The 11,484-nt window shown below is 32.7% G+C and overlaps 1 pseudogene; it reads right to left on the bottom strand.

Annotated features, from left to right (window-relative positions):
- Positions 1-601: 601 nt before the first annotated feature.
- On the bottom strand, positions 602-4,011 carry LOC115984912 (annotated as a pseudogene).
- Between the last annotated feature and the right edge of the window lie 7,473 nt (positions 4,012-11,484).

Genomic DNA, 11,484 nt, shown 5'->3' with positions numbered 1-11,484 from the left:
ACAAGAATAAAATCATCTCAAGTGTTCTTCAATTCTACCTGCAAGTTCCAATCCAGATTTTTCTCCCTCTTCAATCATGTTTCTTCTCCTTTTTTTTTTCTTTTTTTAATTTTTAATTACAGCAAAAACAGAAATTTTTTGTTACTCTTTTTCTTTAGATTTCAGCAAGAACATAATCTTTCTCTTCTCTTTTAATGGCATAATTCTTCTCTCTTTGAGAGCAGTATCTATTGGAGAGATGTATGACGAGAAATTATCACATAGAGAGAGAATGACATGCATAGGAGAGAAGCAAAAATGAAAAGATAAAAAACAATGGAGACATAATCAATCCACTAGTCTGTATATACCGTAATCTATAAAAGGCCCACCGTACCCTCTGTAGTTTTCTAGGACTGGATTCTGCAAGTAGTGCTACTCCCATGAAATGGTTAAACCCGTTGCTTCCATGAGAAAGCACGAAAAGATCACAAAAAGGCCCACACTTCCTCTTGTTTATGAGATTGAAAATGAATCACACAACTAACATGACCTTTATCAATAAGGGTATTTTGCTTTAAAGAAGTCAGCCTCCACTATTGATGTAAAACCAAAATAAAAATCATATTGAACAAGGGAATTTATATTTGATGTTAAATGCTCCAAAGTTGCATAAATGGCATTACAATGAGGATGGGTTCTATCTTCTACAGAGAACACATGAACGTTGCTTTCCAACTCAATCCAACTACACCCAGGAGCCTTTCTTATGCCTAAGCTCCTTAATCTCTTCCTCACATTCATCTTCTCTCTTCATTTGCCCAATATCAAATGCATGTTAGACAGAATAAAATGAGCAGATACTGCCTTAGGATCCAAATTAAAGATCTTCTCAGCCACACTCCCAATCAACTCCATTTTTGTCCAAAACCTACAGGCACTAAGTAAAGCTCCCCAGACAACCCCATCTGCTTCAATAGGCATTGCTTTTATGAACTCCTCAGCTTCTTGTAGATGGCCTGAACGGCCAAGAAGATACACCACACATGCATAGTGTTCCAAAGTTGGTGTAACTCCATAACATTTTTGCATTAAGTGGAAAAATTTCATCCCTTCATCAACTAGACCAGCACGACCACAAGCAGACAGAATCCCCACAAAGGTAGCTCCATTGGGAACAGCTCCTTGCTTTAACATTTCCTCAAAGAGTAAAATTGCTTTGGAACCAAGCCCATGATGTGCATATCCATTGATAAGAGCTGTCCATGCTGCCACATTAGGTGAAGAGATGCTACTAAATGATTTTTGTGCATTGGAGATGCTCCCACATTTGGAGAACATATCTACAAGAAATGTTCCAACATAAGCATTTGATTCAAATGGCGTTTTGATCACATGGGCATGAAGTAATTCTCCTAGCTGAAGAGATCCAAGGCATGTACAGGCATGAAAAAGAGCAGAAAAAGTTGATCTAGTATGGTCTATTGATAATCTGTGCATAGTCACGTATAGTTTGAAAGCCTCTTCATGTCAATGATTTTGAATATAACCTGACATTATTGAATTCCATGTCACTGGGTTTCTTTCCCCTTTTGTTTCTTCAAACAGCTTCAAAGCTTTATCAATTTCTCCATTCCTAGAATACACAGAAATCACGGTATTCAAAGAAACTATAGTTCGTTCCATCATTCTATTAAATAGTTTCTCAGATTCCTCGGCTTGGCCACTCATTGCATAGCCTTTAATCATCAAATTATATGATACTGGATTCTTTTCAACTAGCCTACCAAAAATAAACTCAGCATCTACAATCCTACCCATAAATATAAGCCCTCCAATAAGTGAATTTGAAGCATTTAAACCTGGTTTTCCCATCCAATCATAAACTCTCTTGGCCTCATCAATAGCTTCACAATCACAATAGAATTCAATTAATGCACTAGCAATCAACTGATCAAATTCAAACCCATATTTTATCAAAAGCCCTTGAGCAATCCTCCCTTCTCTTAGGCTTCCTAGTCTTCCACAAGCCCTAATAACACAATCCAAAGTAAACTCATTAGGCTCCATCCCACCACTCCCACTCATCCTCCTAAACAACTCTAAAGCCCATTCATTCCCATCCTCGCTCCTCGCATACCCAGAAATCAACGTAGTCCACACCATAACATCCCTAGATGGCATCTTATTAAACACATCCAAAGCCTCGCTCATCAAGTTACATTGCACATACCCCACAAGCATCAAACTCCACAACAACTCATTTTCACTGTGCAACTCATCAAACACCTGCTTTGCTCCTTCAATATCAATAGAACTTGCATAAAGGTACAACAATGCACTACCCACAAGCTCAAATCTCTCAAACCCAGATTTCAAAACTAGACAATGTAGCTCTTCTCCCTCACAGACTGACCAGGAATGTGCACATACACTTAACGTAGTCAAAAAAGTGGTCTCATTGAGCTTTATATTACTACCGTGCATAATGGAAGTTAGTTTCAGAGCTTCATAGTATTGCCACCATTTGGAGTAACCTGATATCATGGTGTTCCATGAGACAATAATTCGTATAGGCATTTCATCGAACAGGTTCCGAGCAAAGTCGAGCTGGCCATTTTTGCAGTACTTAGTTATAGAAATGTTGGTAGAAACTATGTAGTTGTAAGGGGCTTGAGGAGATTGACAAAGGGTTGTGAAGAACTTGAAACTCTTCCTCCAGAGACTCTTGAAATACTTGAAATAGGCAGATTGGGATTCAGGATGGAGGTTGGAGGCTGCAGCAGCCGGTATCGGAAGTGGGGAGCATGATGCGTGGGTCAGTGGCAGCGCGGCAAGCCGGCGAGTCTTTCTTCTCGCATGGATTGTGTTTGTTGAGAATTTACTCAATTCTCCTGGAGGACCATATCATTCATGCGTTTCTCGACTTGGTTCAAAAGGCCGCCCAATTGATCAACACGAATTAATTTAACCGACTGCGCCAATGTTACAACAGCTGACCAAAAGCGGTCGGCCAGGGCCCAAATCAGTGTTGAGTGTGGTCTTGGAATTGGGCCAACGTTATGCGGTTTGGTGCAAAAATGATTCAGATTTTGTTTTACAAATCTAATATATAAAAAATTGAACCGTATAATAGATAAATTTGAAATGGAGAGGATCATATTTCCATTGTCCTTGGTGCCCATTTCTCATATTTTCCAATTAAATTTAATTGTGAGGAAGTATTGCCTCATAAATAATAAAACAAAATTTAGTTACAAAATTAGTTGTAGTTAATAACTACAACTTCACTCAAAATATTTTTATTGGATGTAAATTTCGACAAATCCACTATAGAATTACATTTTCTTTTTATATTTTCTATGCTTGCAAAATTTTTAAAAAATTAAAGATCAATAATTATGTTATCAATCAAACATTTAAATTTCAAGTTTTTTTAGTCTAAAATTAGGCATGAAGGGTCCGTTTGGATATAACTGAAAACTGAAAACTGAAAAACACTGTAGCAAAATAATTTTTAAATGTGTGAATAGTACCGTGAGACCCATTTTTAATGAAAAAGCTGTTGAAAAGTGAAATTTGTGGGTCTATGAACAATACATACCATGCACTGTTCATAGGAAAAGTCAAATATTTCGGCTCAAAAAAAAAAAAAAAAAACTATCTAAAACGCAAACGTACATCTAGGAAGCGCAAAACGCGCTTTCCAAACACACACGAAAATAAGTTTATGGATCAAATAGTAAATAATATCTGATTAACACACAATTAGACATGTTTGTTAAGAACATAAAGAACTTACAGTCCAATAATTAGATTTTCAAAATATCTAGTCATGCTAGTTTTTTAGTAGGGATTGTAGCTAGGGGTGTTCGCAGTGCGATGCGGTGCGGTTTTGGGTCATTTTTAGTACCACACTTTGCGATGCGGTTTAGGCAAAACCATAACTACACCGCATCTTATTTTTGTGGTCACATGTGCAGTGCAGTGTGGTTTAGAGTTAGCGAAAACCATAATTGTACCGCACCTCATTTTTGCGGTCACTTGTATGGTACAGTGTATAAGATGCGATTTGAAACTAATATATTTTTCAGATTTTGAGCTTTTCCTGCCTAGCAAAAAATTGATTTTCCCCATTTGTTTTGGGCCAAGTCTTAAAATATTAAGCTAGTTTTTCTTTATTTTGGGCTAGCTTTCCTTATTAACACTTACAAGGGTTATTAATTTTTTTTTGTGGGAAAACTAGGGTTATTAAAGTATTAATTTTTTTTTAGAAGTATTAAACTATTAATTAATAATATATTTGATATTAAAAAAATAAATATATTAATATATAGAGAGAGTGTGGTGCGTTTTGTGCGGTTTTCTTATTATAAAATCGCAAACTGCACTGCACCATACGGTGCAGTGTATTGTTACTTGCGGTACGGTGCAGTTATGCCATTTTGCAGGTAGTTTTGGTACGGTTTTTGCGGTTTGGTGAACACCCCTAATTGTAGCTATGGGCTACAACCAAATTTATAGTTAAACTTTGTCCTAAATAATATAGTTGAATTTATTTGTTGTTACAGAAAAATAATATTTCTTGAGGTTTATTGGTCAATGTAGCCACATAATTAAACTTAAATAGGAAACTCAAAGTATACTTGATTAATTGTTCTTAAATTTTTTCATTCATGATTAAGTTACAACAAATCAATCACATCTCCATTGATCAACTTCTTTTATTGAAGTAGCTAAAGTTTTATTTTTGGATCACCACAATTTGGAATTACTTTTTTTTTTAATGCAATCTAAAAAGCCCAATGATCATGGCAGGAAATTTATTCCCTCGGCTTCAAAAGAAATTACTGATAAACCCCACAATCCATAACCCCACTTTGTTTTTACTCAAATCATCAATCTCCAAGCTTTGAAGTGACTGACCAAGAATGAATTTAATGTAACTCAACCAACTAACCTGTAGCAATAGTAGGGCCACTCAACATAATTTGGGGGCTTAAAGTGAAAATTTTATGTGGGATCTTTTATATGTAAACATTAAATAAATAAGTATATTAATATTAATTAAACTAAGACTAATCATTTAATGTATGGTTTTGTTAACAGGTGCCAGCCAGCACCTGTTAATAAATCAGTGGCACCTGTTAATAAATCAGTCTCTAGGTCCTACCTACATAGGAAATGGGAAAAAAATTACTTTTCAGCTTTGTTTTGTGTTAGACGTGTATCTTGGTTTCTCCAATAATTACAGAACAAAAATGCCTCTTTAACACACCTATAACATACCTTTAACACATTTCCCTCCATTTCACTTTTTGTTTTCCTCCCAATTTCACTTTATCAATATTTTACTCTTAATCTCCTTTCACTTTACCAATATCAAACTCACTTTCATTCACTTTACCATTATCAAACCCACTTAAAAAAAAGAAGAAGAGAGAAATGAAGAAAAGTTCAAATGTTCAATGAAGGATTAAGCAATTATTTTCCAAGGTACAATAATTTTATTTTATTAAATTCATATTTATTTTTAAACATATTTGAATATGAGGTTAATCTTATTTTATTTGTATCATGTTTTTTTTTTTTCATTTATCCTAAAATATGATGTGGATTGTTTTAATCTTGTTTTAATATTGCACCAATGGATGAGAATTTAGTTATAAGTGAGACTCATCAAGTTATTAAAAGGAATTGTTTTAACTTAAACGAATTATTTCAAGAATGAAGTACTATTTTATTTATTTGTATCATATTTTTTTTCATTTATCCTAAAATACGATATTGAATATTGATTGTTTTAATCTTGTTTTAATGTAGCACAAATGGATGACAATTTAGTTGCAAGTGAGACTCATCAACTTGTTTCAATGAATTACTTTGACTTAATGAACTACCTCAAGAAGGTACTATTATTTTTTATTTTATTTGTAATCCATATTTCATTTAACGTATAATATGATTTTTTTTTTTAATTCTTGTTTTAATATAGCACAAATTGATGATAATTTAATTGCAAGTGAGATTCATGGAAGTGTTTCAAGAAATTGTGTTGAGTTAAATGAATTTCCAAATGATGGAAAAAATAATAACACATGTGGAGGGGAAATAATTGATTGGAATGAATGTCTAACAGATGAGACAGGGGTTATTGAAGAATATGAGGATATAAATTCAATAGAAAATGAATTTGAGCCTTTTGTTGGTCAATGTTTTCTTAGTGAAGAAAATTTTTTCATTTTCTATAAAAATTAAGCAAATCGAAATGGTTTTACAATTCGAAAAGCTCGTTTAGAGGAAAAAAATGGAGAAATAGGAAGACGTAATTTCTTTTGTCATCAAGAAGGTAGGCAACCACTAAAAATGGTGGATCCATCTAAGGAGCAACGAAATGGGAAGTCTTTAAAATGTGGATGCAAAGCTCATCTAACTATTGTATTGCGAAAGTCAATAGACATTTTTCCAAAAGAATGGCATGTCATTATTTTTGTTGTAGATCACAATTATGAATTGTTGTCCCCTTCGAGTATATGATTTCTTCCAAAAGAATGGCATGTCACTATTATGGTTGTAGATCACAATCATGAATTGTTGTCCCCTTCGAGTGTATGATTTCTTCCGACCAATCAAGTTATCACTGAAGATGATAAAAATTGCATTCTCTTATACAAAAAAGCTGGTCTTTCAGTTAATTAGAGAAATAATACGTGTTATGGAACTTAAGAAAAATGTGAAACATGGACATCTTCCATTTTTTTCAACAGGATATTCGTAATCTTTATGTGAAAATAAGAAAGATGCATGCTGTGAATAATGCTATGGATCGCTTACAATTTTGAAAAGTTGCTAAAAAAAGGAATTCTAAATTTCAATATACATTCACAACCGATGAAGAGAAAAGGTTAGAGCATATTTTTTGGTCGCACCCTCATAGTTTTGATTGGTACCAAAAATATGGAAATGTGGTTGTTTTTTATACTACTTACAAGGTAAATGCTTATGATATGCCTTTTGATATTTTTGTTGGTGTCAATAATCATGGAAATACGATTCTCTTTGGTTGTGCACTTCTGATAGGCTAAATACGTATTGACCCATTGTGATGAATTAATTAATTTATTAGCCAAGTTTATTAATTAATCAAATTAACATGCAAAGCGCGTGATAGCGCAAACAAATCATCAATTAAACTAAGTATGCAGCGGAAAATAAATTGACACGGTGATTTGTTTACAAATGGGAAAAACCTACACGACAAAACCCCACCGGGTGATTTTAAGGTCACCACTCCCGATAATCCACTATTATCAAACACAAAGGGTTACAAGTAAAGGAATCCCAGTATCTTATACCGACCTACAATTGAACCCTTACCCCAATACCCAATTGGACTTATTCTGTAGTGACAATCTCTCCTTTCAATGCACAACTCCTAGTACGTAACGAACCAATTGTGCGGATCCTAATACGCGACTTGATCACCAACTTGAGAAAGATGTTGGCTGCAAAATTTTTCAGTTCATCCAGACGATGAAGATCATGAAGTTACTTGGTCACAAAACCCTATAGTGTACAAACACAATAGCTTCTTCAAGAAAAAGAAGAACTAGGGCAAACTAGGTTTCCGGTCACACTCTTCTTTACACTTGTGTAATTGTGCTCTTGTGCAACTTCTGTAACCTTTTATGGCCTTTAAAATAATCTTTATATATGTTTAGGGTTGTGAGAAAAGAAAGCTCAAACATACATTCACGGATTGGATGAAAAACAGTCCTGAAAAACTGAGTTACATAAACCTCGATAGATAGCCATCTATCGAGCTAGCTGTCAAGCCACGAGCTTCAGCAGCTTTTAAATCTCGATAGATGCTAACTGTTGAGATTTAATGAACTTCACTTTCTGACTTGATTCTTGGACAGACTTGCATGGTTTTAACACTTGAACTTGAAACCTTATTTCTTAAAGCATTAAACACATCCTAGATCTACCCAATTACAAGTAAAATGCATTTTGTCAAAGGATTAGCCAATTACATAAAATAGTGACATATGTTCCTATCATTGAATCACATATGTCCTAACAACTTCTTCGAAATGAAACAACTAGTGTTTTTCGATGGCTAATTAAGGTACTCTATTTATCTTATAAATTTGTACAACTGTTTTCCATTTTATTTAATTAATTAGTGGAATAATATTAATACATATCATTTGAAATGTTTACATATTCTAATTAAAAAAAAAAAATTATTAGCAAAATTTTGCTTGTTTAATGAAGAAACGAACCCAAGGCAATTTTAATAGATCAAGATCCATGGATTACAAAAGCAATATCAAAAGAGCTACCACTCACAAAACATGCATTTTGTATATGGCATATTACCGCTAAGTTTAGTGGTTGATTTACATCTATTCTTCGTAATCAATATTCAAATTGGTGCATAGAGTTCTACAAGTTATACTAGTTAGACTAGTTAGACTCATGTGAAGAATTTGAGGGTCAATGGACTCAAGTTATGGAAAAGTGTGACATGCTTATTAACAAGCATGTAATTGGTTTATATCAAATCAAGCACTTTTGGGTACCATGTTACCTTCGTGGACATTTTTTGGGTGGAATGACAACAACTGGAAGATCGGAAAGTATAAATGTCTTTATTAAACAGTTTATTAGTTCTCACATAAACTTGATCCAACTCATTAAACAAGTAAGTCAATAGTTATAGTCTGGTTGACATGCGATAAGTCCCAGATTTCTTTATGTAGAGAAAGGATATTCCACCACATGTAGTTCCTTTTTGTAATTCAAGCTAATATAGTTGATTTCTCTTATTAAAAAGTTCATGTCTTTCACCTCAAAAAATAAAATTCTAACACAAAAACACACTATAAATTCAACTCAAAAAACTCATTTTAAGGTATTATTAATTGTATAGAAGTTAGTACATAGTAAATATTAAACATAGTGCAGCAGAGCACATAAGATTTGGGTATCTTATTAAAAATCAAGATACATAAAAGTTTGAACATTGCTAAAATATACGAAAATGATTCCAAAGTTGGTCACCCATGTTCGCAGCTGGCTTGATATTGATTTTTTTCAGGATCTAGCCACCACCAACAACCTAAAGTCAGCCACCAAACTATTATAACAGGAAGGACTGTTATCATGAGAAGTGAGAAATTTATAAACAGCTTGAGATTTTTGACACACACAAACACACACCAAAAAAAGAAAACGTGGGGAAATTTTAATTCTATAGTACTCTGCAATCTGCATCATTTGCTACATTGAAAATCCAAAGACTAATGGACCCTTTATGAATTCCTTTTGCTCTTCACTTTCATCCATAATCTACTTTCACTTTAGCTTATAATAAAAAACATTATCATACAGTTTCTTCCTTTCTTCTAAGCACCATTGTCAATGTCAACCATGCCCTACTATTACAGTGTTTTCCTTGTTATCCATTTCATCTTCTTTAGTTCTCTCCTTCGAGAACTCAATTTTTGTCCTTCTTGGTAACTTTAGGACAAACTTTGCCCTTAATGGACAAATATATGCCACAAAGAATACAAACTTAGCTGGCTTCTATCAAGCTCAATTTTCTTCTCATGTAGCTAGTCATTTGTTCACTCAATTGCTGTCTTTGACTTGTACAAAGCCTATAGCCTTTTTGAATAAGTAATTTTACAAAGCCTGGTACAACGTAATCTCTCAAGCTAGGTTGATTATCACAATGAATTAAAGGACAGGCAACCTATTATATGCTATAGTAGAATTGTAAATGAGTCCAACCAAATCAAATATTAAAAAGTTTAAGATTTGGTTCATTTATTTTTTATTTGAATACGAGTCGAGTTTGACCTCATCACTAAACTATGCTTTCTTTCTTTTCTTTTTTTTCTTTTGACTGAAACAATGTCACTAAACTATATATGCTAAAGATTCAAGCTTTGGTTTATTTTTGTGTTGTACAAGCTCTAACTTGTTCTCGTTTGATTAACTTATTTATTATTCATATGTAATAAATGGTAGTAACCGTAGTATGACTTTTTTTTCCCCTTTACAAATTTATGCTAATACTTAATAAATAGATTATAGTTAAAATTGTAATATTGCAAATAATTAGATGTGATGATTTTTGTTTATGAACTTAGAAAATTAATTCCTCAACCCTGTATCATTATAAGTTATATGCAATTATAATGATTTTTACTATCACTTAACTACAAATAATAATTTCATATCTTATAAATTTATATTCAAACTTATACAATTGTCTTTAATCTATATAAGAGCATTTTTATTACATGTAAACATATAATATTATAGTTATTTTCTCCAAACAAGGGCATATAATATTATATATATATATATATATATATATATTTAAATCGACTAACATACATTCAAATTTGTTCATAAACGAAATATTAAGTTCAAGCTTGGCTGATTTCAAGCTCAAACCTTAGTTTAAACTTGACTCAACAAATATAAATAAACTTTTAGGGCAATGTGAGATTTAAACCCTAGACATTTTATTAAAAATATTAGGAAGTGCTAATTAAGTTACAAAACTCTTAATTAATGAACCGGCTATTGATGGTATGATTTATTGTCCAAAACCATTTCCGAGAACATGGTTTCAGGATCAAATGTTAAGATCATCATGTTCCTTAGGGCCTAAGTTACACCTACCCTAATTTGGCAACAACAAAAAAAATGTTGAGATCATCATGTCCCCTTAAGGACTAAGTTACACCTACCCTAATTTGGCTTTTCAGATTCAAAATTATCACCCCATGACATGAATCATCACCCCAATTTTTCTATCAAGCCAGCTACCCTAAATAATTATAGTAAATCCCCTTTACAGAGCCTTAATGATTTTTCACTCCTTAAGGTCTTATTCCTTTTATCGGTAATTGAAGCTAAACAAGCACGTGAGTAAATAAAGAAGAGGACTAACGTAGTGTGAAGTGGGAGCTCATTTGATTAATGCAAATCCTTTACGTTTGGAATAGCCTGACTATAATCTAAGACTCTGCATCTTAAACTTATATTTTCAGTTTTTAAATAATATTATATATATTTTTATACATTTGTTCACTTATAAGTATTTCAAAAAAATACAAACAACATTATTCAAACTTTTCTACTAATTTCTTTTTGACATTTTTTTAACATTTTCTCGCTAAGCTAGCTCTTTTGAGGCTTTTGACCTTAATTTGGACACACAAAATAAATAAATAAATAAAATAAAATTCTGAACTATTTTGTTTAAAACAAAAATTTCGATTTACTCCATGGTAATTATCGTTTATATATATATATATATATATATATATTTCCAATTAATAATCTATTTATTAGTCACAAAATTTGTTTAAATCATTTCATTAGTCATGATCAAAAAAACATGAATAGAGAGAAGATCAATCTGCCAAACAAACAAAACTTTGTGGACATAGCAATTAGCAGGAAACCATGAACTTTATC

The sequence above is a fragment of the Quercus lobata genome, chromosome 4 (assembly GCF_001633185.2).
Source record: "Quercus lobata isolate SW786 chromosome 4, ValleyOak3.0 Primary Assembly, whole genome shotgun sequence".
Lineage (NCBI taxonomy): Eukaryota > Viridiplantae > Streptophyta > Magnoliopsida > Fagales > Fagaceae > Quercus > Quercus lobata.
Note: the sequence above shows the minus strand (reverse complement) of the source record. Positions and strands in the feature narration are given on the sequence as shown.